This window comes from Camelus bactrianus, chromosome 15, assembly GCF_048773025.1.
Source record: "Camelus bactrianus isolate YW-2024 breed Bactrian camel chromosome 15, ASM4877302v1, whole genome shotgun sequence".
NCBI lineage: Eukaryota > Metazoa > Chordata > Mammalia > Artiodactyla > Camelidae > Camelus > Camelus bactrianus.
Genome location: NC_133553.1, coordinates 29,090,929 through 29,118,306, shown reverse-complemented (window position 1 = coordinate 29,118,306; position 27,378 = coordinate 29,090,929). Strand labels below are relative to the sequence as shown.

Below are 27,378 nucleotides of genomic sequence, written 5' to 3'. Positions count from 1 at the left end.
CCTTAGACAGAGGAAACTTTATGCAGAAAGAAGAAAGGGCTTTAGGAAAACCTGGAGGATCTTCTCCTGTGCCTAACAAAATTTAACTACGAAAGGAAGCCTCGGTCGCAGGGACCTCTGAAAGCGTTCAGCCCAGACGGATTTTCAGGGTGATTTCTCTCTGAGAGCTTCGTTTGCTCTGCCACTTTGAGGCACAGCAAGGGACAAAGTCAAAGATCTTCTGGAGTCTTGGGATGCACGGGGCAGCCTCACCCAGGCTGTCTTCCAGGGTCGTGTTGCCAATACTGTGTCTACTAGCCAGTGTGGTTACGTCAATTAAAACTAATTTTACTTGAATAGATTAAAAAAATGCAGTCACCCAGTCACATGGACCATATTCAACAGCACTAGACAGCATAGGACAGAATGTCTCCCAGGCTGCAGAAAGTTCTGAGAGGTGGGCAGAACTATACCAGGGAGTCCCTGACCTTTCTGGATTTCCTTACAGAGGCGCCCAGAAAGCAGTGAATGTGGTTGGGTGATGGCTGCAGCAGGATCAAGTTCTCCTAGTCTGCTCGCTTTCCTTCCCCCTAACCCTTCCTGACCCCACCCAGAGGGGCTTCTCTCCACCCAGAGGCCTAGAGCTCCATGCTGTGCAGAGCACATGGAGGCCCACGGGCAGTCTCCCACCTGGCTGGGCATCAACTCTGATTTGTCACATCCACCTGGATGTCCAGGCACCTCACTGGCACTCCTGCCCCGGCCCACCTGGCATTGAGGCCAAGGTCAAGATGGAAGAATGGACTCTACACGGGGATATAAGAGAAAGCAGATATACTGCTGCCCAAATCCCAGACTCCCTGATTGTCAGAGGAATCCTTGCCCGCTTTCCAGGTGATGACTTTCACATTAAAACAAACAAACAAAAAACTATCACGCACAGCACAGGCATTTGAGAGCTCATCGGATCTTGCTCTCATGGCCAGTGTGTATAATCCTGGATTCTGGCCTGAAATCCTGAGTCAACCATTCCCGCAGTCCTTAGACCCACCTTTGTCCCCCTGGACAGTCTCTGCTCAGTGCTCACGTAATACAGCCTTCTTGTTTAGAAAGGCATCCATGTGGCCGGGTTCCCTGGACTCCAGGGCTGAGGAAATGGCCCCTGGCCCTCACTCCAGCTCTGGTTGCAGGCACATATGCACCAGCCTCCTCTCTCTACCCAGCTGGCATTTCCTCTTCTCCACAGACCTTAAGGCTGTGTTGTTTTAGGATCCAGTGGAAGATGCTCAGGGCTACCAAACCTTCCTTGACCCCTCCAGCTGTCTGCTCTCCTTCTCTGAGATCCCTGTAGACCTTCCAGCCTGGCCCCATGTCTCCAGGCAGACGTGAGTTCTGGTCTATGTCTGCCCATCCTGGCTGAGTCACTGCAGCACTGTCCCTCACACAGGCCTGTGTAACTAAAATGTTTTGGGGGGGGGGCGGGTAGGAGATGGGGACCATGTGTACATACACTGCCTGAGGTGCTGAGCATGGCTCTCCCCCAGGAAACCGTCGGAAGGAGTCAGGGAGAGAAAAGAGGAAGGAGAGAGACAAAAAGGGACAGCATTTGCCAGAGAGGCAAAACGATGGAGAGATTGTCAGGGAGGAAAAGAGAGTGATTTACTTTAATCCTGTTTTCAAGTAAATTTCAGTTGTCAAGAAAAACACCCAACCCGCCCCAAACATGTGAGGACTGGAGGGAGTCAGAAACTTCATACCAAGATAAACAGCACGGCCACGTAGAGGTGGCTATGACTGGACATTAAGTCATCCTAAAAGGGCTCATGGTTTTGTTTTGCTTTGTTTCCGGCCCTATGAGAACCTCGTGATTCTTATACGGTGGCAGAGCAAATAGAACTGTGACTTACGTTTCCTAGTTTACAGAGCTGATTTCATGGGCTTTCGACAGGAATATCTGACAATCACAGTTCTTCCTGACGCTGGAGTGTTTGGAGGGCAAATGTCCCATAAGCCACACTCTCTGGTTTGTTTTCAGGGCCCTCCAGGTAGGTGAGAAACTCTCATAGAAATGTAAATCTATGTGTGGGTGCTGTGGGTGCTGAAGTCTGAGCTCCCAGGTCCACATGCTGTAAATAACTTGCCCCTTGCAGTGGCCCCGCCATGGATGGAAGTCATTGGAAGAAGGGGAGATGCCAGAGAAATCGGCAAAGCAGAGCGAGCGCCTGCCTCATCTCCCTCCCTGGACTCCACGGGACAGCTCTGACAACTCCTGCTGGGCTGAACGCCACAGAGTCCTTGCTTCCTGGCCAGGTCCCCGCTGAAGGGTGGAGGTACTGCTGTCGCAAACTGGGTGCCCCCTGGGGGGAGTCCTTGCCCTCTGGATGACAAGCTGGTGGCGGGGAGGGGAGAGGAACCTTGGCCAGTGCTCTCCCTCCAGATTCCTTTCCAAATGTAAGGAGTATGGGAAGAACGGAACAAGAAAACAGTTTGGCACTATCCTTGTTCTTAAATTCAGAGGTGGGAGCATGTGTGTTCATTTTACTGTCAGGCTATAAAACTTATCTAAATGTTGTGTGTATTATTTTGAATATGTCTTCTCATATCAAAAATTGTGAGTGGTATCCAGGGATGTCTAATCTCTCTGGATGCAAAATGAAATCTCTAAGATAGATCAGCCTGGCTCTGGGAACTGCTGCTATCAAACTGTCTTAGCAGGAAAGTCTCAGGTCTCTCTACAACCAAGCGTGGCCCTCACTTGCCCTCTGAGACCTGGCAGTGCTGCCCAGGCTGTGCGAAGGACACAGGTGGCCAGGTGGCCAGGTGGAAAGGTAACTCACCTGAGGTCATGCCACAGGTGAGTGGCTGCAGCTCGGGCTGAGGGAGAAGCGAGGCCAGCCGATGTGGCAGCAGCTCCAGCATTTGGTTTATAAGTAAAAACAAGCAGTGGGGGAAGAACAGCTGGTGTTGAGTCTGGTGCTAGGATTAGTCTGCAACGCTAATCACAAGAAGTGGAAAAAATTAGGAGGTCCTGCCTGCCAAGGAGGTTTTCAAACACATGCATGTGCTGCAGTTGCGGCGGGATTAGATCCTCCCAGCGCCAAAGAGGCAGGCGCCCACAGCCAGGACCAGAGCCCGTTCCTGGGCGCCACACCCAGAGCCTAGCTCTGACAGCACTTGAGGAGGGCCAGTCCCCTTGCAAGGGGTGTGAGCACAGAGGGGATACCATGGTGCAGGACAGCCCTCCAGAGCTCCTCTGTGATGTCCGGGAGAGAAGCTGGGACCAATGGGCAGCAGGAGAGAGAATGTCCCTGGTCCCAGTGGGTGCAGCAGAGTTGACCATTATACTCACTGCCACTAAGAAGATTATGAGCATCCTAAAGGCTGAAGTGGGATGATGCTCAGGAAACACATGGAAACCAGGAGGAAGCCCAGACATCAGAAGACACAGCTTCAAACCCCTGTGGAGCAATATTATTGTGTACCCCAGGCCAAGTGGTGCAATGATCTGGACACAGCTCACCGACGAGCATGGTAAAGGGGTGTGGGGAGAGGAAACTAAGAGGTACAAACTATCAGGTATACAATAAGCTACAAGGATATACTGTATATACGGGGGATATAGCTAATATTTTATAATAACTATAACCTTTAAAATTGTCTCACTACATTGTATACCTGTAACTTATGTAACATTACTTTACATCAACTATACTTCGATTAAAAAGAAGCGTGGTGAGGGGGTGATGGGGGGGCACCCTGTGACCTCCCAGCCACCTCCTAGAATGCCACTACAGGGATGCATCCAGCAACTCCTCACATCTTGGTACAGTGGGTTTTCCTTCAAAGAGAATTGAGGCAGCAACTAAAACCCCAGACACTTGGGGCTGGGGGTAAGCAGAGAAGGAGAGGTCAACCCAACAAGATGAAATGAGGACTTCAAAACTGCTGTGGACTGAATTGTGTCCCTCCCAAATTCACATGTTGAAGTCCTAACTCCCACTGTGACTGTATGTGGAAACAGGGGCTTTATGGAATTAAGGTTAAATGAGGTCATAAGGGTGGGGCCCTGATCCAATAGGTTTAGTGTCCTTATGCAAGGAGACACCAGAGAAAGCTTGACTTCTCTCCCTCTCTCTTCCCTCTTCCCTCTTCTCTCTCTCTCTCTCTGCCCAGTGAGGACACAGCAAGGAGATGGCTGTCCGTAAGCCAGGAAGAGAACCTCACCAGAACCTGACCCTGCTGACACTGTGATCTTGGACATCCAGCCTCTGGAACTGTGAGGAACAGCTTCTGTTGTTGAAGTCACTCAGTCTGTGGTATTTTGTGATGACAGCCTGAGATGACTAGTACACAAAGTAACTTCATACAAAGCAAGGCCGTATGAACTGCAGGACAGACACCCTGGTGGCAATGGGGTGTGGACAGAAGACAGAAGGACCATGAGCAGAGGACAGAGGACCAAAAAGCAGAAGAGAAAAGTAGGTGATGGGTCACCAGAATCCATTCTGGACTCGATGGGAGCTGAGGGAGGCTTTAGAGGTCCTCAGCTTCAGAGTCATGGTGAGGGGTCACTCACAACATTTCCAGCCTTCAGTCCCTCCAGTCCTAAATCTTGGAAGTGTGCCCCATGACAAAGCACATGTCTTTACAGCAGCATGGATTGGTTTTGCTTCAATGTGGACTGCACGGAGCTGCAGAAGACGCTTGGGTCGGTGGTGTGCCTGGTCCTGAGAAACTTCTTGCTATGATCGCAGGAAAGCAGCTCTGGAGGAGCTGCCGGTACGGATGCTCCCCAACGTCCTTCCCGCCTCTCCCAGCAACCCCAAACCCTCACTTCGGTGTTGCTATTTGCTTCTACAAAATGTGGAGCTTTTCAAAAGACATTCAATTTCCTTTGTTGCTATTCAGTTGCCATAGTCAATTAAAATCTATCAATGCCCCTGAATAAATTTGTGCTAGGTGAAGAAAGAACCTTGGTGCAATCTCCCGACATGATCTCTATTACCTTATGTTACTTTAATAGCTAGAGTAATAGTTTGTTATTAATGGAATTAAGCAATTTAGTTCAAGCTTCCCAGAGGTCTTAAAAGACAACTATTATAATTTGTATTCTCAGATTTTCCATTGAGTAGATGCCATGTGTTTTACATTACTTGCTAATGTTTCGAGAGATAGCAGTAGTATATTTAATATCTGGCTTTGTTTAATGATTCTAAGCCTCTTTCAGCGTAGGTAAGTGCGGCTGGAATTTTGAGCAGTTTAAAAGTCTACATTGTACAAATAATTATCTCGAATATTATTCAGCCCCATTTCAATTTGTACTTTCACTTTGCCATCCATCCATCCTAAAGATTTGGTCCAAATGTGTTTTTCCATTTTTCTCACTGAAAACAGTCTCCTGTCCCTACGGAGAAAACCAGGAAACACGCTTCTAATGAGCACACGTCTCAGACACACACGCGCGTGCAAACACACACGCACAGATGCCACGCACACCAATTTAGCATATCTATTCATACAAATATGAATAGAGTCATATTTAATCAAAGATTTAAAAAAAACTTTTTTTTTGATGGCGGCAAAACCTGTTTTTAGAAGAAATAAATGTATTCACTGCCTTATGAAACAGCTTGAGAAAACAAGATCTCACAATGTACACCATCTCTGTATTTAAATAGTTTCATTTCTATTCATGAGCTCCCTGATTAGATACAAGGAAAATATCATCAGTAAAATATGAATAATTCTGACAAATTAATACCCTATTTTTTTTTAAAGAATGAAAATATGTGTAAGCATCTCATCCTCATTAGATAAAGCTGCTATTGGGGGTGCATGAAAATCGTGGCTCTCACAAATCCCTTGCAAACAGCAAGCAATGAAAGAAAAGGCGAGGGGGCCTCCAGGGAACTGAGTGGAAAGGGCAGCGCTATTTGCAAGAACAGGTTGGAGCAAACACTCAGCTGGCCAGGAGTGTGCACTGTTTCACCTTACGTCATTCCTGCGAGGTAGGCAGGGCAGAGATGATGACACAGATGGGAGTTTAGAGCAGGACAGGACCTCAGAAGTCATCTCTTCCCACTGCCCATTGCAGGAATACCTTGGAGATATTTTGGGTTTGGTTCCAGACCACAGCCATAAAGTAAATATCTCAATAAAGTGAGTCACACAGGTTTTTTGGTTTCCCAGTGAGTATAAAATTATGTTTATGCTATACTGTAGTCTGTTAAATGTGCAATAGCATTACGTCTGAAACAGCAAGGTGCAGACCTGAGTTGCAGAATCCTTTATGGTTAAAAAATGCTAACCATCATCTGAGCCTCCGGTGAGTCGTAATCTTTTTGCAACAGGCACATCAAAGATCACTGACGACAGATCACCATGACAGATATAATGATAATGATAAAGGTTGAAACATGGAGAGAATGACCCAAATGTGACACAGAGACACGAAGTGAGCAAATGGGGTTGGAAAATGGTGCCGATAGACTTGTTCGACACAGGATTGCCACAAACCTTCGATTTGTAAAAAATGCCGTATCTGTGAAGTGCAGCAGAGCACAGCACAATAACACGAGGTCTGCTGGGACACCTTCCAGTACGTCCGTTGTCGCGGGGCAACCAAGGGATGAACGTGCCCCGCCCAAGATGGCACAGCCACCATGGAGAGAGGCACAACCTGAATTCTGGCTTTTGGGCTCAGAGTCCAGTGCTTTTTCTACTGGGCTGCATGGAAATTAAACTATACCCGTCAGACACTTGACGCCTGGATGGTCCTCGAGCCCGTGGTGGGCAGTGGGGCAACATGGTACACGAGACACCTCTCTTGTCTCTGAGCAGCTGAGAGCCCTGAGTGGGAGACAAGGGGACCGTGAACACACTGCAAGGAGGCGGCCCGTGCGGAGGAAGGGGCACTGCTGTATGTGAGAAAGACTGGCTCACACCTCAGCTCTGTTGCTTCCTCACTCTGTGACCTTGAGCACGTTACCTAATATGTTTGAGCCTCAATGGACTCATCTGCAAAAATGGCAATAATTCCTACATGGCAGGATTACTGCAAGGTACTCAAAAGAAGCCATTCTAGGACCCCAGAGAACCCACCCACCCACACCAGCTCATGTGAATGGGAGGACTCTTGGGAGACTATGGTGGGGTTTCAGGGGGATCCAGCAGAAACAGGAAGAGCTTCAGGGACCAGCCACAATGAGCTCTGTCTCTTGCTCAAGGTCCTGCTTCTCCTGGGCCATCATCTCCCCTTTCCTTCCCCCATGAAGTCAATGCCTTTGAGACTGGACCTCATCATGTACAGAACTCCTGTCTCGCATCTGTATTACCATTCGGCTAAAGTGCCCAGCCCCAAATGGAACTCTCTTTGGTTCTCTGGACAAACATCCTATTAGTCTAGTTAACTTTTTAAAGTCAGGAGCAATCAGTCTCACATAGCTGGCCAGCCAGTGGAAGGGCACCCTTGAAGTCAGGAATCTGCCCCTGGTCTAGTTAAACTGAGGCTGGAGGGGTGGGGTCATTATCAGCAGCAGAGTTTGTGGGTGAGCACAGATGCTTCCAGAAGACAGCCTGGGCAAAGCAGGCAGCCCCAAACATGTCTGATACAGAAGGCCTTCAAAGGTTCATTTCCTTCCCTGCACTCGGGTATGAACAGCATGTTATGTGAAAATAAGGAGAGAGAGAATGGCTGATCCTGCCTTGGGAGGAAACCCAGGTGGGCAAGTCCAGAGAGGGTGATGGGAATGGCATTCCAAGTGGAGGAAGCAGCATGGAAAAGCCAGCATGGGACAGAGTACCAGAGTGTAATCACAGATGCTGCCAGCACAGGGAACGTGGGCAGATGTCTGGATCTCATCCTACAGGGGCTGGGGAGACTGGCAGTGTGGTTGGCACCCTGTAGAGGTCACTCCGGAGGCCAGTGTGCAGGAACTAGAAGGGGACAAGGAGGGAGGGAGGGAGGGAGAAGACTGTGTCAGGAGACCATGGTGGTCGTGCAGGTTAGAAGTGGCGAGGAGCTGCAGAACCAAGTCAAGAGCAGTGGGGACAGAGAGGAAGGATGGGTGGGGAGAGGGTAGGAGACAGAGCTGAGAGCCTGGGATGTAGGGGTGCCGGGTGACAGAGGAGAGGCCTAGGGGCACGCCCACACTTCTGACTTGGGGCCTGGGTGGATGGTGTGGCCATTCCCAGAGGTGGGGAGCACAGGAAGAGGAGTGGGCTGGAGGAAAGATGATGAAGCCTGTGAGGTCCTGTGGCACCCGAGGGACATCCTGGGGAGGGCAGGGGGACATGTACAGACCCTGGGGACAGGTCTGGGTGTTGCCAGTTTATAGCGGAGGGACAGGAGATCAATAGCACCTAGAGGGCTGGAAGATGGTGATAAGGCTTTCAAACCGCTTGGATGGGGATCAAGGAGGCAGCTACCTGAGCGAGAGGATCAGGAGTGGAGCTGATAGCCCGGCCGGGTGGAATGCTGGCATGAGTGGGAGCTACCAGCACCCTGATGTGACTGACATCCCCCAACCCCTCAAACATCGGCTCTTCTGGGAAGAGCCCTCAGCCACTTACGGCCCTGCCACCACTTTCCTGGAGGACCTGCGCCTCACCACATCTTCCTGGGCAGGAGTAGAGTCACTGGAGAAACTCCTTCTGAAAGCCCGAGCCCACACTTCCCTCTGCTAAAGGTCTGTCCATCAGGGCTCTGGGCTCAAGGGCAGCAGAGCCAGAGGCTGCTGTGGCTCACAAGCCCTGCCACCTGCAGAGGGGCTGGGAGCTCGCCCACAGAGGGTGGGGGCTCATAGTGGGTGCCGGGAGAGGGAGTGACTTTCTGGGTCATCAGGGGTCCTTGGCTCTGTTAGGAGCAGTGGGCTTCTACACAGTAGAGGTGAGTGCTGCTGGTCTCACCCACAGCCTCTTGACAAAAAAGGGCAGGGATTTTCACGTCAGAACCTACTGTGGAGGAAAGAGGGGTAGGGTGCCGCCTGTCTCCCTAGACTGGCACAGCTGAGAACCAGACTGGGCGCAGGCTGCCCTCTGCATCCTCCAGAGGCCCCCATGACCCGACTGCTGGCCTGGTGGGCTCTGGCCAGGAGCCCATGCATTTAACCAGCCCTGAGGAGGGGTGGGTGCATTAATATTGAACGACTCCCACTCTGTTTACTTTTACAAGACCCAACTTTCCATAAATCCAAGTCAGAGTCAATCATCTTCTATGGAAGATATTAATGGCAATTCCATTATTCAAATCCAATCAATGCAGCTTTTTTTTTTTTTCCTGTCCTGTTGTGTTGAGGCCAAGTAGTTTGGAGGGGGGCTTTGGACCAGGCAATGGGAAAAAAAAGGTCAAATGATCTTGCTTACGTCTCGGTATTGCAGTTAAATAACTGCTTAGGAAAAAGGGATTCGGTCTTTCTCCATTTACCCGACAGATTGGGAAGGTTTTAATTCCGTTGGCCTAGGAAAAATAAAAATTCGTCTCTTGCATTCACTGCATCCTGCCTGAGTGCTGTCAGGGACACTCAGTGCTATGGCTTTTTGAACTCAGAACTTAGCTATGATCTACTGCTTTCCAATCAAATTTTAAATTTTTATTTATTTATTTTTACTATGAACCCAACTCTTCCAGGAACTGGCTTCAATAGCCTACAAATTAGCTAAAACAAGTGGGGGTTATTTGTTCCCAGAAGTAAAAAGGCACAAAAAAGAGACAGAAACCTAGAGGTCTAGGAGATCAAGAGGCCAACAGCCCCCCTCCCCCACCCCCGAATATCTGTGCCTGGATTAATGCCCTTGCCCGGATTCATGCCCTTGCCCAGGGGGGCTTCCCCCAACATGTATGCTCACTAAAAAGGGAAGGACCCTGTGAGGACGTGGAACTCCTGATACACCACCAGCTGAGGCAGGCTGGAAAAAATCTGCTCAAGCTCCAGAGTAAAGAGGAATATAACTAAGAGAACTATGTTTTCAAACCCAAACCAGGGACCTGGAGGAAAGGGAATCCTTCTGGTATCTGCCTGAAAGCCTGTCCTTTTCGTCCTGGCTGACCCCTCCCTCCCTTGGGATTCAAGGTGGGTGGGTGGGTGTCACTCCCTTCTGGAAGCTCCCCCAGCTCCTGGCCAGATTCCATGCTTGCCCTTTGCACCGTGTGGGGCTGATCCACTCACACGCCCATCTCCCCTGGCTTCTCCCCTGGCTTACTCAGCATCCTCAGGGGCTACCTCAGCGTTGTGCACGGGGCAGGGGAGGGGTGCCTCTGCCACCACCAAGGCTCCCCCGGGATGAAGAATGGTCTCCTGCCTCAATGTGCAAGCTGTTCTCTCTGAGACTTCAGAGAAGGATTCAACAGAGCCGGTTTCTGAGAACGCTTCCACGTGGCAGGAGGTACAAAGGACTTCTGACTCACCCTGCTTTAGGAGGCTGCTGGGGACCAGCTCTTCTCCATTTCCACTCAAAACAAAACAAGGGAAAATGGGCTTAAATTTCAGCAAGGGAGATTTAGGTCAGATAGAAGAAAAGCCTACAGTAGGAGCCACTGGAACGGGGACTCTGGGAGCTGATGGAATTTCCTTCCCTGGAGATCTGTGGAAGCAGGTTCCCGCGTCAGGGCTGATCATCGCTGGGGCTCCCTGGAGCAGGGGGAGAAGGACCAGAGCAGACCCAGCAGGTGTCCGCTCCTCCTCTGCGGCACATCGCTCAGCAGCCCCACAGCACCCCCTCACCGAGAGCAGGAGGACAGATTACACGTGAGCACACGCGTAATAGAGCAGCGTTCCTCAGGGGCTGTCAGAAGGTTGTATGTGCTGTCACAGCCCACGGAAAAGCCACGCTCTCTGCCTTGTGACAAAAGCCGATTTCTCTCACTCCTTTGACTGCCGGGGCTGAGAATGCCCCCTCCTTAAATGATAGTTTTGTTTTCTGTCAGTCTGTCTGCAATGGCACAGAAAGTCTCATCCCGATGGGTTGGAAGAGCCAGCCTGGAAGAGAGAGCTTCCTGCGGGGTCTCAGACTGAAGCTGCTGGAGCGGGAGAAAGTACCAGCCCCATGGAACAAGGGGATGTGCCCCTCCTTTTGGGATAAGCAAGACGTAGATGTCTCACATTAGTCACTGGCATCCCCATCCAACAGGAGGCAAGGTCAAAGGCACTGCCAATACAAATTGTATTTACAAACCCAAAACAGACTCAGGGACATAGAAAACAAACTATGGTTACCCAAGGGGAAAGGGCGAGGGAGGGATAAATCAGGAGTTTGGGATTAACAGATATGTGTACACATGGACCTACTGTATAGAGCAGGGAACTATATTCAATTTCTTACAATAACATATAATGGAAAGTTCTGAAAAGACATCTATGCATGCATATGTATAACTGAATCGCTTTACTATACACCTGAAATTAACATTGTAAATCAACTACACTTCAATAAAAAATAAAATTAAAAAAAAAGGCATTGCCAAGCCTGGAGGTAAATCTGTGACCCACCTCTAGCAGACGTGGCAACTTCCCAGGTGTGGCTTCCCCGAGGCAGCATGCCCTGTGCCACTTCCCGCCCCTACGCTTGTTTGTCTCTCTCCTGCTTTTGGTTTACATTGTCTTACAGTATCCTTTTAAGTCACCTTCAGTCCTGTCTGAACTCAGTGAGGTGAAAACAAACAGAATAGAAAGCTTCCTGCTTTTCTCTGGCTGGGCCCTGGGCACAGCTCCCACCCCGTCAGGCATCCAAAGAGAGAGGGTTGGAGCCCCCCTTCCCCACCCACAGATGCCAGGTCGGCACCCTCGGTTCTGGTAATCTCCACACTGTGGAATTACAGCCAGTTCTGCCAAGAGCTCTCCAAGGCCCGTGAGAGAGGCTGGGTCAGTTCACAGCATCTGTGTGCTGACACGGGACCGGGGCCAAGACCTGCCAGAGCAGCACTGTGCCCAGGACGGCAGCTGTGCACCCTTGTCTGCCCTCCTCCGTCCGCACAATTCGGCCCCATGCTGAACAATGTGCTGACATCATTGGCCAAAGGCAGGCGATGCCCCGGGGTGGATCCCGCATTTCTGGGTACAAGGTTGTTCAGGAAGGGGCCTGGGGATGTGTGTCAGTGCGGGAGTCTGACCAGCAGGACAGGACTGGTGCCTCCTTCAGGCAATACTTTTCAAAGGAGATGCGGAGCTTCTGTCTGTTTCAAGCTGTTCTAGAACGCAGCAAGGGCCCCCTTCTCCTGGCCTTGGTGTCTCCCAGTCCTGACCACCCATTCTAGAGTAGGAGAGGTCGGAAGGCTAAAAGGGGCCTCCCCCGGGGCTGGTTACCACAGTTATTGAGAAATGAGCACGCATGGGAAACCATTGTGGCTTCCTCCACCACAGGGGCTGGCCGCGAGGTCCGTGCCACGTTCCAGATGTGACCATTACAGGGCCAAGCATCCAGCAACTCCACCCTGTTCCTCACGGCTCCCAACTCAGGGTGGCTCTGTGGTCTGAGAAGTGTGCCCGAGACCGTTCCCGACAGCAGGCCTTGGGGAGGCTGGTGTGTGGGTGCTGATGCGCCCCAACCAGGGGAGGGCCGAGAATGGACCTTCTTAGCAGTGAGAGAGCTCTCCCCTCCTCTTCCTTGGGGTCCCTCCCTGACTGAGGGCCTCTGGGCAGGTCTTTGAAATGGTCCTGCAGACAGAGGGCGAGCAGCTGCCCTAGCTGGTAGGGTGACAGAGTGGGCGGGAAAGGAGCAGCTCTTGGCAGAGCCAACCAGACCCTAAACACAAACCAACCCATGCAGTCCTGTTCACAAGATCTGGGCGCAGAACTCCTTCCCCAGGACAGAGGTCTCCACAGGAACGTGGCCAGAAGGCTGCAGCACCTCCCTCCCTGATACGGGGAAGTGCGCCAGGCCCCTGAGAAGATGGAGCGTTCAGACAGTGTCCTGAAGACAACCCTCCCACTCCCCGCCCCAGGGGCCTTGGTTTGGCCTCCAAACACCACTAACAAGCCTAATGGCATCACTAACCAGCCAGCCGGCCGGTGAGGCTGTGGTCTGCAGGCCCTAGGAGACATCTCCTGGGCCCTGCCCTGGGTGAGGGAGACAGAGGGGGAGCACAGGCCTCCCGGGCTCCGAGTCTAGGTCACACGGAGACCAAGGCCAGACAAGTGAGAGGTTAAAACTCATGGCAGGAGAGAGTGTGGGACATGCTGGGGCAGAGGGAGAGCTCCCAAGTCACACCGACCTGGGCTAAGTTATTCAGCCTCTCTGGACCTTGGTTTACTTCTCTGTAAAGGCGGACAATAACAGTGCCCCCGTCCATAGGGTTGGTGGGAGAATTCGGAGAGAAAGCACATGGAAATCCTTTAGCAGAGCCCCGGCCCACTGTCAACACTCAATACCCATCCCTGGTACTCCAGAGACTAAATCCTGCTGAGCCAGGGGAGCAGGTGATGCCTTTGGGTGGGGAGGGAGGGCTTCAGAGAGGCTAGGCCCGAGCCGGGCTCTTAAGCAGGACCCCAGCGGCGAGGACGGAGTGGCATCCCCACTGCTGCACTGCCCCCGCCAAGCCTCGTTCTAAACGGATTATTGTTTATTGGCGGCTTATCCCATCTCTTGGGTTATGAATTATTTACCAGATAATGGCTTCATAATTGTTAATGACAGATGCCCCAAGGACATGCTGACATACCTTCTGAAGCCACAGTGCTAACTGGGGTGTTGTCCCAGAAGCCCCCATGTGGCCACATCCAGAGTGTCACTCCTCCAGACAGAGCCTGGCTGGCCCCTTGGGGATCAACCATGAATCCACTCCCCTCACGACACAGATAAAGAAACTGAGATCCAAAGAGGAGGCAGGGACATGCTTCCAGGTCCCAAAGCCGGCCAGTGGCAGCCCTGGGTGGTACAAGCCCCAAAGTCTCTGACGGTCATTCATCCACGGTTTGGGGCAGCTGTGGGCTGAGCAGGAGTTCAAGTCCTCTTTGGGGGTGAAGAAGTGCGGGGCTGTGACGGGTGCTGGGAGATTCCCCACCAGAAGTAAGGAGGGGCCCCTGGACCTTCTGCCGTTGTCTGCAGAGAATCAGTTTGCAGCCCAGTGGCTGTTTGGGATTCCTGTGGGTTGAGGAGGGCTGCCTCACTGGGAGCCGAAGTCCCCTGCTGACTGGATGTGTTCAGCAAGCAGAGGCCATCGGGTGACCAGCATGAAGGAGGGGTGCAGGGGGTGGGCACATCGACACCTTCCTTGGAAGTGCATTTGGTCCTGAGGACAGCATGATTTAAGTCCATGCCTTGGCTGGGGTCCTAGCCCTTAGGATAATAATAGCACACCCTTGTACTGGACTATGTTTCGTGCACTGCTCTCGGTGCTGCCTTATGTTAACTAAATCCTATAACCACCTTGTGAGGTAGGTATAGTTATAATCCTTATTTTGCAGGTGAAGAAATTGAGGCATGAGAGATTCAACAGTGTGCCAGAAGTCACCCAGCTGGTAAGGGGCAGGGCTGGGGTTAGAACCCAGGCGGTCTGGTTCCACCATCTGTGCTCCTGACCTACACTATGCTGCTCACTGTAAACATTCCCCAGATGAATGAATGAATGAATGATGAACAAATGAGTGAAGGCTGTGAGGCCCCTCTGAACATGAGACGCACCTGTCCAAAACAGTTTTAAATGTTAAAGTAAGAATATTGAGAGCCTGGTTTCCAGCAGGATTCAGGGAGCCTGTTTTCCTCCTGGTCTGGGGACAGTGCTTGGAAGAGTAGAAATGAGAGCTCTGGCCTGGGTGCGTGGTGTCCCCAGGGGTGGTGGCCTTGGAAGGGCTGGGTCAGTGCACTGCCCTCACTGCCCTACAGTAGGCGGCTGTGAGCTGCTCTGATGGGCATGGCAGGACCCTGAGCACACACAGGTGAGGCAGGTAAAATGAGATGCTTCTGAGTGAGGCACACAGGTCACTTACTCATCCCATGTGTTCCAGGGCCTTCTTTGTGCCAGGCTTTGGGGAGAGACCCAGTGACTGAGACACAGCCCTTGCCCTTAGCGGACGCCTAGCTGTCTCCCAAGGCAGACAAGAAAACAGCCAGGTGTCAGGTGAGAGCGTTCAGTGACAGCAGGGAAGCAGAGGGCCTGGGGGACCAGGAGCCACACTGGAGGCCATGTGAGTTGACTTCCCATGATCAGTTCCTTTACAGTGTTAATATGTGCTCAGCTCTGAGCTCACAGGGGCCCGGGATGAGCCTTCAGCACCGTGGACAGTGAAAGGACTGCACCTGACCCAACAAGAACCGGATGGGTGCTGGGGAGAGTAACAGCATCAGGAAGTCAGAGAAGAGAAAATTCCCAGGGGTGGGTGACCTGGGAGAACTTTGCCGGGAGATGCATAGGGACGGGAGAGGCAGGCTTAGTAGGACAAGGGCCCAGAGGTGTGATGCACACGAGCAGGGTCAGTGAGGAGCACTGGGTCTGTCTAGATGGGAGCAGAGGTCGTGTGTGTGTGTGTGTGTGTGTGTGTGCGTGCATGCGCGCGTGTGTGTTGGAGTGGAGGTCACGGGAGGCGAGTTTGGCAACCTGGTCCGGGGTCAGACTTACTTTTTCCGATTCACAAAGCCAGTGGTGCAGCTCTGTGCTCACCTGCGCACGATGCAGAGCACTCCGAGTGTGTTTTAGAAAGCCTTGAACTGGTGCTAAATAAATCATTGCACTGTTTATTCTGGGTTGGAGAGGGAGGGTGCCTCCTGTCCGCACTAATGGGAGGGCAAGGCTCTCTGGCTGACGGGTGGGGGCGGCCTCGTGCACATCTGTGAGCCTCAGCGCTGATCTGAGAAGGGACCCTGGACGATAGGCCTTCTCCATAGTCTGACTTTCATTTCCCACATTCAGCACCTGCCTGTGTACCTGGAGGAGGGGGCCGGGTTAATTGCTACCTGCTGCGCTGTTACTAGGTTACTTAGTGGAAGCAGAAATATGCTTTTAATGATTTTGTGTTGTTGTTGCTACCTCACGAACCAGATGCTTTTATCTAAATGAGTTGCTACAAATCAAAAGAAGGGCCCAAGAGGGTTGCTAGGCTGCATCTGTCTCACACGGGGAAGCTCCGGGTCCCGGAACGAGGCTTAAGTCTCCCCCATTCTTTGAGCTTCCAGCTCCCTTACAAGTAGGAGTGAAAACATGTATCAGCAGCTGTAATTAATGCGCCTCCGAGTGGCCTGGATGAGAGGACGCAGGAGTGAATGGTGTGGTCTCCCGGTGGCAAAGGCAATTCAGTTGTCTGTTCAACTCGGCACAGGTGGGTGACAGCCCGGGCCTGGCTGCCTGAGGTCCGTCGGCCTCTTGGGTCACGGTGGGTGGGAGGAAGGACAACCCAGATGGGATTCTTCCAGTTTCCCTTCTGGGTGCGGGTGGGGCTACATTGAAGCCCAGAGGATGGCCACTCAGTGCTGGGCTTGATACACGGTAGGCGCTCAACTAACATTTGCGGAAGACAGGCAGGTGCAGACTGACACTCAGGGCTCCGAGGCGTCAATTTAAGGAGTGGCGTTGACACGGAGGCCACAGGGGCTCTGGATTGGGAACCAGGAAACAAGGACTCTAGTTCCCACCTGCTCTGATGGGCTGTGTGACCTTGGGCAAGACACTGGCCCTCTCTGGGCCTCAGCGTGTTGCTTGGTATAATTAATGGCAACAATAATCCCTCTCTGTTTCCTTGCTAGGGTCTCCTTCATGACCAAGTAGATGAAATTATGTGAAAGTATTTACTCTGAGAACTAAAAGCACTGGGTCATAGGAGGAGGTAAAGTAAGTCATACGATCTTAACCTTGGACATTCTAATGAAGTAGGGTTGGGGCAGCGGCTGCACAGAGCAAGAAGCTGCTAGAGTCTCTGGGGGTCAGGGAGTGCACGGGGAGCCTGGCTGTGAGAGTGGTCTCAGACCAGTGCTCCGTGAGCCCTCAGCTCTGTTCCCATTATCCAAGAGGGTGGGTTCTGGAGGCTTAGCGTTGCACTCAGTGCCCATCACAGCTGAGACCCAATTACCTTTCCAGCCACATCTCCCAACGCTTAGGTCTCCCTTAGCAGTTATGGTCTGAGCTCTCCTGTCCTTGCATATCTTCAGGCTTTTGCACAAGTTGTTCCTGTTGCCTGCACACACACACACACACAGACAGACAGATACACACACGCTACTTTCCAGCTTGAAGTTTCCTCTTTTGGGAAGCCTGTGGTTTTGACCAAACTAAGTGAGTTGCTGAGTACTCTCATGGCCTCACACGTGAGCTCTGGTTCAGGGATTTGGTCTCATGGTCACTGCTGTATCTCCAGTGCCTGGAATAATGCCTGGCATAGAGCAGGTGCTCAAGAAATATTTGTTGAGTGAATGAGTTCATCCAGAGCATATTCTGTAATCTCCTATTGCATTTATTACAATGTATTATAAGAATGTATCTGTTTGCTGGTCTCCCTCCTGGACTGCCAACTCCTTGAGGACTGGCTTTTGTCAGACCTCTCTGGATCTCAGACCTAGAACAATATACAATGTAGCTGCCAACAAGTTCTTGAATGAATGACTGTGTTAGGGAATATCATTTTGTTTTACTATGTGCTGGGAGTATTCCTCCTACAGCCCTAGTGCTTCTAACACTATCTGTCATGTTGCATGAGAAAGGGAGAATTTATGATTAGAAGACAAAAGCTTAAAAGTTCTTCTGAGTGACCTGCAAATATATGAGATCATCAGTAAGAGACAGGAGCCCACATATTCAGGAGCGTCCTTACACGGTCACTGGACAAAAGTGTGTGTGATGCTCTCCCCGAGCACGACTCTGGCAGGGCCACTACCACGCTATTCAGCATTTCTGCACAAATTAGAAAGAGGTTGTCCTCCCTCTGAGCACTCACAGGGCACAGAAAAGCTTGCAGAGCCTGAGCTGGGTGTCAGCTCCCATGCTCCCCAAGCCAGATGCCCTCCTGTAGGGCACAGACTCACAACTGTTCCCGGCAGCCCTGGCCTCTGGGGCAGGTGCAAGGGAAGGAAGGAGACAGGTCACTTGGAAAATCAAACTTGGACACAAAAATAAACTCTGAGGTTTTGCAGATAAGCTATTTCTAGCCCAGGTGCCAAACGAGGTTTTGCAGCAAGGGAGAATTGCTTTGTGTGCCCACCCCACCCCCATTTGCTAAGGGGAACTGCCTCCCTGTGTGTGTGCTCTTCCCGCACAACTCAGCATCCAGAAATCGGGGATCTGCCCTAAGGGCATCTCCTGCTTTTGGCCAATGATCTCAGCACGTTGTTGAGCATGGGGCTGAATCGTGCGGACGGAGGAGGGCAGACAAGGGTGCACAGCTGCCGTCCAGGGCACAGTGATGCTCTGGTGGGCCACCCCATCAGCCCCCTCTTGGCCCCGGTCCCGTGTCAGCACACAGATGCTGTGAACTGACCCAGCCTCTCTCACGGGCCTTGGAGAGCTCTTGGCAGAACTGGCTGTAATTCCACAGTGTGGAGATTACCAGAACCGAGGGTGCCGACCTGGCACCTGTGGGTGGGGAAGGGGGGCTCCAACCCTCTCTCTTTGGATGCCTGACGGGGTGGGAGCTGTGCCCAGGGCCCAGCCAGAGAAAAGCAGGAAGCTTTCTATTCTGTTTGTTTTCACCTCACTGAGTTCAGACAGGACTGAAGGTGACTTAAAAGGATACTGTAAGACAATGTAAACCAAAAGCAGGAGAGAGACAAACAAGCGTAGGGGCGGGAAGTGGCACAGGGCATGCTGCCTCGGGGAAGCCACACCTGGGAAGTTGCCACGTCTGCTAGAGGTGGGTCACACCTCTAGGCTTGGCGGTGCCTCTGACCTTGGCATCCTGTTGGAACTGCCTGGGGAGCGTCACAAAGACACTGATGCCTGGGTCCCATCTGGAGAGATTTTGATCTAATAGATCTGATGTGTAGCCTGGATATCAGCATTTAAAGAACTTCCCTGGGTGATTTTAATATCTGGCCAGGGTTGAGAGCCACTGTTTAGACCTGGAAGAAACAAACAAGGAGCTGATCTGTTACGATGTGATCCAACGTGAGACACTCCGACAGTGGCCCGGGAGGAAAATACGTGCTCAAATCAGAGGCACTTCTCCAAGGGTACCAGTGACGGGGTCACCAGGTCAGGAGGAACATTAACTGCCCCCAAATCCTAAATGGGGGCATCTCCATGTGATCAATAGAAAAAAAAAAAGATCTTCTAACAAGTATGGTTGATGTAAAAGCATTTTTAGGCTGGGGCGAGATGAACAGGGTTGCCACTGGATGATAACCAAGTTCCCTGGCTTTCAGGTGGCTAGATCCAGGGGTTAGGCTTTTAGAACATCTTAAAGAGGAGATAAATTACATATTATCCAGGAATTCTGTTTTGCCAAATCTCCGTAACCTTCGCCTCCATTGCTTAGGGCTTAGAATCCAGGAGTTTGGTAATATCTTTGATTGAGAGTAGTAGTTAAGGCTTTAGGATACACAGATGCCCATCCCCATGAGAACAGCTAAGTTAGAAGGTCTGGGGGAAGAACCCAGGTATGTTACATTGGTTAAAGGCCTCCAGGTGCCCACAGGGTTCACCGAGGGCTGAGCACTGCCGCCCAGGCAGTGTCATTTTCCCGCTGAAGCTGTCAAGCCCCCCCTGGGAGCTAGGATGGTGGGGGATTATTCTCCACCTACAGCAGAGGAGACAGAGGCTCTGAAAGCTGTCTGGGGCTTGCCTGGAGTTAGCGGTGGATTTGGGACAAGGTGGTGGATTGGGGCCAGTCTCCCAGTCTCGGGTCCTGTCCAACCTACATGGCCTGTGAGGTCACTCTGTCCAGCAGTCCTATGCCCTCTGAACTGAATAAGATCATCTGATCCCATGATGGGGAGGTAAAAGAACAGTCCCTGTCCTCCAGAAGCTCATGATCCAGGAGGGAAGATGACAGACTCAAGGCGAAGGAGACGGAGGTTCACAGTCGAGGGAGGGGCGAGCGGTGAGGCACCCCTAGAGGTCTGGCCAGGCTGAGTCTGAGAGAGATCAAGACAGGTGGGTAACGGATTCTCAGGACTCTGGAGAAGTGGTCGGGGCCTTAGGACAGAGGTGCCGCCCCAGAATCAAGCCCCAGGGACAGCTGATGCAGACAGAGGAAAGGGGTCAATGAGAGACAGGAAAGCTGAGGGAAACCTGGGAGCACAGACAACCTCATTTATAGGCAGAAGGAGGAAAAGGGGTTGGGGTGGCCAGAAAGACAGAGATGCCACCCACAATTCTCCACGAGACATTTCTCAATGGGACACAAGCAGTGAGATCATTTGTGGATCCCGAGGTGGACGAGGCCAGCTGGACGACTTTAGGACAATGGAGAAGGCGGGGAACAGCTGCAGGGACTGGGCAGGGAATGGACCAGAGATGTACTAAGGAAACCCGGGCCAGGCTGAGGGTTCGGCTGAAGCTCCACCAAAGGACCTGTGCCCGAGCCCACGGGTTACATGGCCTCCTCGGGGGTCTGAGCTCCCAGATGCCCAGAGGAGGTAGGGGCTGCCAAGGTCCCCAGGATGCGGCCAGGACAGGCAAGAACTAAGGACAAGTGGGTGACAGCTTGTATGTGTTGGAGAAAGCAGCACTGAAATGTCAGCCCACAGGTCCATCCTTGGGGTGGAAGCCAAAGGGGGATGGATAAGAAAGAGGAGCCCACAAGGGGTGTATCCCATCAGATATGCCTGGTGACATCACTCTCAAGGTCCTTCCCGATCCTAAAATACATGCTTCTCGAAGCTTGGGATGAATAAGAGCCATGAGCCAGCTTGCGTCAGAGGCAGGGAATAGAAGACCCCAAAAGAGGGGCCATCAACCCACTGCCCTGGGTCTCTCCATCCCCACACCCCCGCCAATGAACAAGGCTGCCTGGAGTGTGGGAGAGAAGGAAGCAGAGGACGTGAGTGTGCTCAGCAAGGGCACCTGCGGGATGGCTTCACTGGGTGAAGCTCCTGTGAGTGTGAAAATCCAGGGCACGGTACACAGTGTCCTCTAGTGGAACAGCTCCCATTAGGTTGGAGACATTTGTGATGTCCTCTCAGGTTGCAGGGCACACAGAGGGGTAAGGGGCCTGCCAGGTAGCCCTGAGACAGTCCCAGGACGGAGGCTGGGATGCCGCAAGGGGGTGCTCCTCAGCACCGATGGGGATCGGCATTCACCCTGAGTCACCTCGGAGCCTAGGTGTCTGTTAATGCCATCCTTGGCTTAGCCTCCACTTCCCCAACTAACCGGGTCCTCAGCTGTACCTCCCCTCAGCCCCACCCCGGCGGGGGTCACACACTGCAGTGCTGGCATCGGATTTCGGTCCTGCTGGCTGGTTCTGGTACCATGCTCTTGCTCATGTAGAGGATCCTCATCACACCACTGACAGGCAGAGAGCAGCCCTCCCTCTTTGCATCCGAGCAGACTCCGCTTTGTAGCAGGATACACAGAGCCCCGTGACCTGGCCCCATTCCACAGGAAAGTGATAGTTCTTCTACTGGTCACCAGGGGCCAAAGTGGGCCATGGAAACTTCCTATCTTCTTGGGAATCAGTGGGAGTCCTGCACATGAGGGAAACATACAACCCAGCACCCGGCCACGTGCTATGGCTGTGTGTGCAGTGAGTATTTATTGAAAGCCCTGGCAGGTGCTGGGTGGGGGAGGTGGAAGGGAATACAGAGAGAATCAGATGTGATTCTCATCCTCCAGGAACTGGCCAGGTGGCAGGGAAGCCCACCGTGAGTTCAGTGGGAAGACCAGTCTGGTCTGGTGAGCACAAGGGGTGTATCCCATCAAATATGCCTGGTGACATCACTCTCAAGGTCCTTCCTGATCCTAAAATACATGCTTCTCGAAGCTTGGGATGAATAAGAGCCATGAGCCAGCTTGCGTCAGAGGCAGGGAATAGAAGACCCCAAAAGAGGGGCCATCAACCCACTGCCCTGGGTCTCTCCATCCCCTGCACCCCCGCCACACTCATACGTCTAAAACTTGAAGGAGTATTCTTAGAAAACTGACTTCTGTGAAGAGCAACTCCAGAATCTTTTCTCAGACACTTAACTCCACGTCTATCCCCACCAGGAGCTGAGAATGCCACGGTCACCAAATCCAAGCTCAGCTGTCTAGTTTTCCAACTCCCCTCCTCTGACCCGACAGCCACAGAAGCAAAGCACTCCCTAGTGTCAAGGACGACCTAGTGTCATGTCAGTGGCGCTCTTAGGAATGTGCCAACAGCCCCACAACACTCAAGGTCAGGAGCCTATCTGCCCGTGCTGGCCGCCCCTACTGGGCTGCTGGGAGGCAGCAGGCTGGATGCATGCGGATGATTCTTCTATTCCGGCGGCTGATTCAGGCCCAGCCTGGAGCCTCCTCCTACTTCCTGCTGACAGCCATGACTGCCCGCAACTCGGGATCCCTTCAGTTTGTGCGAGGGCTCTGGGAGTGGAGGGCGTCTCCAACCCTTCTGTCTCTGAGTCCAAAGAGAAAGCTCTCTGACCAGCAGATAATCCGGACATGGCAGGAACCTTGTCCGTCTGCTGCTGTGGCCCCTGCTGTGTGCGGAGGCTGGAGTTCAGGCTGCAGGCTGGCCTCAGGCATAGGCCACGAGGCTCTGGGTCTGAGGGCACCAGGGCGTGGCGTTGCTGAGAACGTGGCACCTGAGCCATGAGCTCCCCCAGCACCAGCCCTGGGAGGTATGCAGAGGTGGCTTTGCCCATGGGCTTCTACGTGCTCAGGTGCCACCAGGCCAGGCCAGGCCAGGCCAGCTCAGTCTCAGCTGCCCTGCATCTCATGCCCCCCGGCCCCACCTTCATTCCAGCCCAGCTGGCTGATTCATTTCACCAGACTTCTGCCCTCACAAGGGAGGCTGTGTTCCCCCAACTCTCCTGACCCTCTGGTCTTCATAATCTAGGCTGGACAGTCCTGAATCAAAATTTTAGGGCAGATCTCCATAAATTTAATCCAAGGAAATCATCAAATGACTATGCACACATACATACAGAAATGTTTGCTGTAGTATTATTTGTAAGAGTGAAACAGTAGAAACACACTAAATGTTCATTATTAAGGCACTGTAGCTTATTACAAGCATATGATATAAAGCCTTTAGAAATGCTATAGATTTGTATTTACTGACATAAAAAGGAACCTGCGACGTATCGTGAAGTCAAAATAGCGCATCACCGAGCAGTACGTATAGTGTGATCCCATCTGTGTATGTGCGCGCACGCTTGCATATACACATAGGGAAAAAGCATAAAAAAGGACCCTTAAATGCTTATTTCTCAGGATTACAGTTATAAGTAATTTATATAATTTTAGGTGTTATCTTTTAAAATATTTTTCCAATGAACAAATAATATTTTAGTGATATTTAATAACAAGAAAAGTTAAATTACAAAAGAAGAAACTATAGTTTTTGAGGCATGTAAGGGTCACTCAGCTGCTGAGTGTCCCCAGATCCGGCTTCCTGTGGGACCCCAGTCCCAGGTGAGCGAGGAGTGACAGCCATGCTTATGGGTGGATTCCAGGTAGATTGGGGTCCAGATGGCTTAGCTTGGCTCAGGGTACCACTTAATCCCTCCTCTATGGTAAAACTCTCACTGACCAAAAGGGTGAGAGGACCTCACTTCCCCCAGGCAATCAGTGGTAGAGAAGATGCCCTTCTGATTTCCAGGGAGCTGACCTACCTTGCGCCGTCCGTCTCTGGCAAGCTCGGGATTCGTCCCCAGGATGCAGAATCCTTGATAGCCACCAACACTTAGCAGGGTATGAGCATCACCAGGAGGCCAGGCTGTCTAGAGAGAGACAGGAGAGACAGGAGATGGGTAGGGTGGGGTGGGGGAAACGTATCATCTTTGTAGAAAGTTCTCTCTGGAATTCCAGTATTTGGGATGGTTCCCACTCTAAGGGGCAGCTAGTCCTTATCCTGGATTTCCAGGTGTAGGTGATGTCACACAGGGGGTCCCCAAACCCTGCCATGGCACCCCAAGATCACGGGGTCTGAGTGGGCAGCAGAGAGCCCCAAGGGGTAGACACCAGCTTTCGCTCTCCCATCCCCAAACACACAAAGCCCTCATCCCCAGAGTAGAGCCACTGACATTCAATAAGAGAGAATAATGACATTCCCTTCCATCTAATCCAAACCAAGAAATTCCAAACACGGGGAAAAATAAGAAATTTAAGTCTTGAATCTAATGCTGAAAAGGGAACAGGACACAGACCTTAGAATTACAGAAACAAATCATTACTTCTTTTACGCAATGGACAAGAAGACCTTGAGGAGGCAAAGGATGGGCTCCTTGGAGAGAAGGTTTAAAAAAAAATATAGATTTAATACCTCGTAGAAAAAGGCTATCTATTATGAGGAGGCAGGGCTGTTCCTCGTTCCCCCTTTCAAATATAATATATGTGAAAGCCATCTTCACGACAGGAAATGGCATCCTCTACTGCAAAAAATGCATGACTGTCATTACCTGCGAGTCAATATATTTTTCTAAACTGAATATATCATTATCAATTGATTTTCCTTTTTCCTCCTAGCACTCCAGAGTCCCGGCTAGCAGGGGAAAGCTTTAATGTGATATGAAGGATGTGGACAGGTAAATAAGTTATTGTAAACTAATCCCGCTCTAAGACGAGCTTCTCTCCGACGACGCAACGGGTCTTTCTTGGAGCCTCTCAAACTCAAGCTTTCTCAGCTGCTGCTGACACAGACATGTGGGCCATATCAAAGAGCCATTGTAAAGCTGGAGGTGGCAAAAATATTACTTTCCCCCAGGATAGAATGTTTCCTTTATGATTAAGAAATAACCTCTGTAGGGAAGCAAAGTAAGCCAAGGTCACCATTTAATTTCGACACAGAGCCAACGTCGTGAGTACATTTCCTCTACCAAGCTTATGTGAAGCCCACGGATAAATCGATCCCCTTGGCCACAAAGTATTGACAGTACTGGTGATAATAAAAGATCGATGTTTTTCTGGGAAAGATCCTTGACAGGTATGTGTTGGTGAAGGGAGAGGTCCAGTGGACAGCGTTCAGTCCATTTTTAGACCCTTGTGGATCTCATTCATTCACCTACCTATTCATTCATTCATTCATTCATTCATTCATTCATTCATTCATTTGATACATGTGTATGGAGTGCCTGCTACGTACCAGGCAGTGTTCTAGCACTGGGAATCTGAGTGAACCAAACAGGGGGAAAAAATCCCTGCCCTCATGGAGCTCACCTCCTAGTGGGTGGAAACAGAATAAACAATAAACTTAAATAATAAGTACGAATTGTAGCGTGTGTTAGAAGGGAGTACTATTTACTAGGGAAGAAGCAGAGCAGAGGATGTGGGTGGCGGGCTGCGGTGCACTTTAGCAAGGGTGGTCGGGGTAACAAGCCTCACGGGAAGATGACACTCAAGCACACTTGAAGGTGATGAGGGAGTGGGCTGTGCAGGTGTCGGGGAGCATGACTCCTGTGCTCCTGGGTCAGCAAGGACCCCACTGTGGCTGGACATGGGAGATTTTAGTAGGACTCTGAGCTAGAGAGGTGAGTATCCAGACTGGGTAGGGCCTTGCAGGACACTGTAAAGGCTACTAACCGAGAGTCCGAGCACCTGGCCACCCAGCTTTAGGAGGAGCTCTCATTCTCTTGAGATAAGCCTCTCGGTTGCCAGTGTCAGGTTAGGCTGTTTCCCTTCTCTCCAACCCAGGTGACCCAACGCTCCAGGGCTGTCCAAACTGTTCTGATGCCAGTGGCCTCATCCTTCCTCCTCTGTGGTCCCCAGAGGCCACCTCCAGAGGAGATAACTGGAACAAAGTTCTGAACAAAAATAAAAAGCCCATGCAAAGCCACATTCTTCGGGACGGTTCCCTGACATGCTTATGAGAAGATCCTGATGTGAGCCGACATGTGTGACATCACAGCTGGGGATCTTCTGTTTGCTCCTCCAGGTCTGCTTTCCATCTGGTTCTGTGTCCTGGGAGGCTTACTTCATCTGCACGGAGGGCATCACTCCAGCTCTGAGACCCTGTGACTTCTGGTTATGTTTAGGCAATGCAGACACCAGTGGGAGCCTGGGGGTGGGAGTGGGGCTGGGTGTTTATCTCCCTTCCTCCTTGCAGTGCCTTGCAGTGTCTTCATGGGATGGCTGTGACCCTCCACTGAAGGTCAGGGCTCTGGCTGGCGATGGGTAGGTGGAGGCTCCACATAGCTCCCTCTCTGCCTTCCAGGAACAGCTCCCTCCCCCCACCCCCATTATGAGCCCTGGGGTATTGCCCTGCCGTGGTCTCTTCCTACTGTGTCTACACCTTTGTGAATAGTCTTTTCATTGAACTCTCTTCAAATTACACATTTGAATGTGTCTGCTCCTGTCAGGATCCTAATGAATATATTATCAGAGATGGTTAGAAGCAGGACTTTGGAATCAGCCATCTGAACTAGAATTCTAACATGGCTCTTGGTTTTGTGACACCAGCTAAATTATTTAATTTCTATGAACTTTCACTTTCCATTTTTAAAACTAGAGAGACTGGTACATAAGTACCATTCTCAGCATTAGCATCTCAGTATTGCCATCACCCACTCACAGTCCCAGGGCCGGTCACACCTCCTTCATGACATCTTTGCCCATCCCAAACAGATGCTCCTCCCTTGAGGGGTTTCTAGTTGTTCTCAGCTCATATTTGGTGTTAGTTCATGTCTCAGTTATTTCATTTCTTTCCTCTTCTTGCTCTTCTTCCTCCCACCCAACTTCTACTCCTTGCACTCAAATCCTGGGCATCCTGAGGACAGACATTATCTTAATATTTGAATCTCTGGCCTACGACATCCATCACAGGGGGGTACACAATAGACCCTTCGTTCACTATCTTTTCTTCTTAGGAGGCCTAGAAGCTATATCCATGCACCTAAATTCATTCTACTCTAAGGAGATGCATGATATTTAAAGTGATTTTAAAATAAATGACTAGAAACTGATTTCTAGTAATAATTTGTTCCCAAGTTAACACTGTAAAACCTTAAATTTCCCAAGATCATGGCCTGGGAGAAATGAATCTCAGGTAAGAACCCAGGAAATCACAGAGAGGTAGGCACGGTTTTCCGTCTCCAGGGGAGATGAAGGTACCACCTCTGGACTTGACCTTTGACAGTTCTGGTCAAACTGATCCTTTCTCTCCCACTCATCTCATCATCAAAGGGCAACTTCCAGGCTTAAGAAAGGATGAGTCACTAAAGGATGAGGGACTTTTTACTTTAGTTTAAAAAATACAGTAGGTAATAAGTCAATGCCTGTGAAATTGGTCTTAAGTCCTTTACCTTCTCAAGGCCCTGAAGAGATGCTAACTGAGTTTGACAGGGCATAAAGGCCAATATGAAATCAAGACCCATGAATGGGCTGTTTGGGTTAAATAACTGCCTAAATGC

At 51.2% G+C, this 27,378-nt stretch overlaps 1 protein-coding gene and 1 long non-coding RNA gene across 4 annotated transcripts in view; one reads left to right on the top strand and one right to left on the bottom strand.

Moving 5' to 3' along the window:
- Positions 1-27,378, bottom strand: part of KLHL29 (kelch like family member 29) — a 295,226-nt gene that overhangs the window by 190,881 nt on the left and 76,967 nt on the right. For 2 of the 3 annotated variants that reach the window (XM_074341726.1, XM_074341727.1), the window contains exon 2: positions 23,647-23,754. The gene's annotated coding sequence lies outside the window, so the exon portion shown is untranslated. Of the gene's footprint in view, positions 1-23,646; positions 23,755-27,378 lie in introns of those variants that run through there. The other variant, XM_074341725.1, reaches the window with a different exon arrangement.
- LOC123614967 (uncharacterized) lies at positions 1,908-11,377 on the top strand. The gene is made up of 3 exons (XR_006722482.2): positions 1,908-2,024; positions 2,130-2,309; positions 4,153-11,377. It is a non-coding gene; the product is annotated as an uncharacterized LOC123614967 (long non-coding RNA).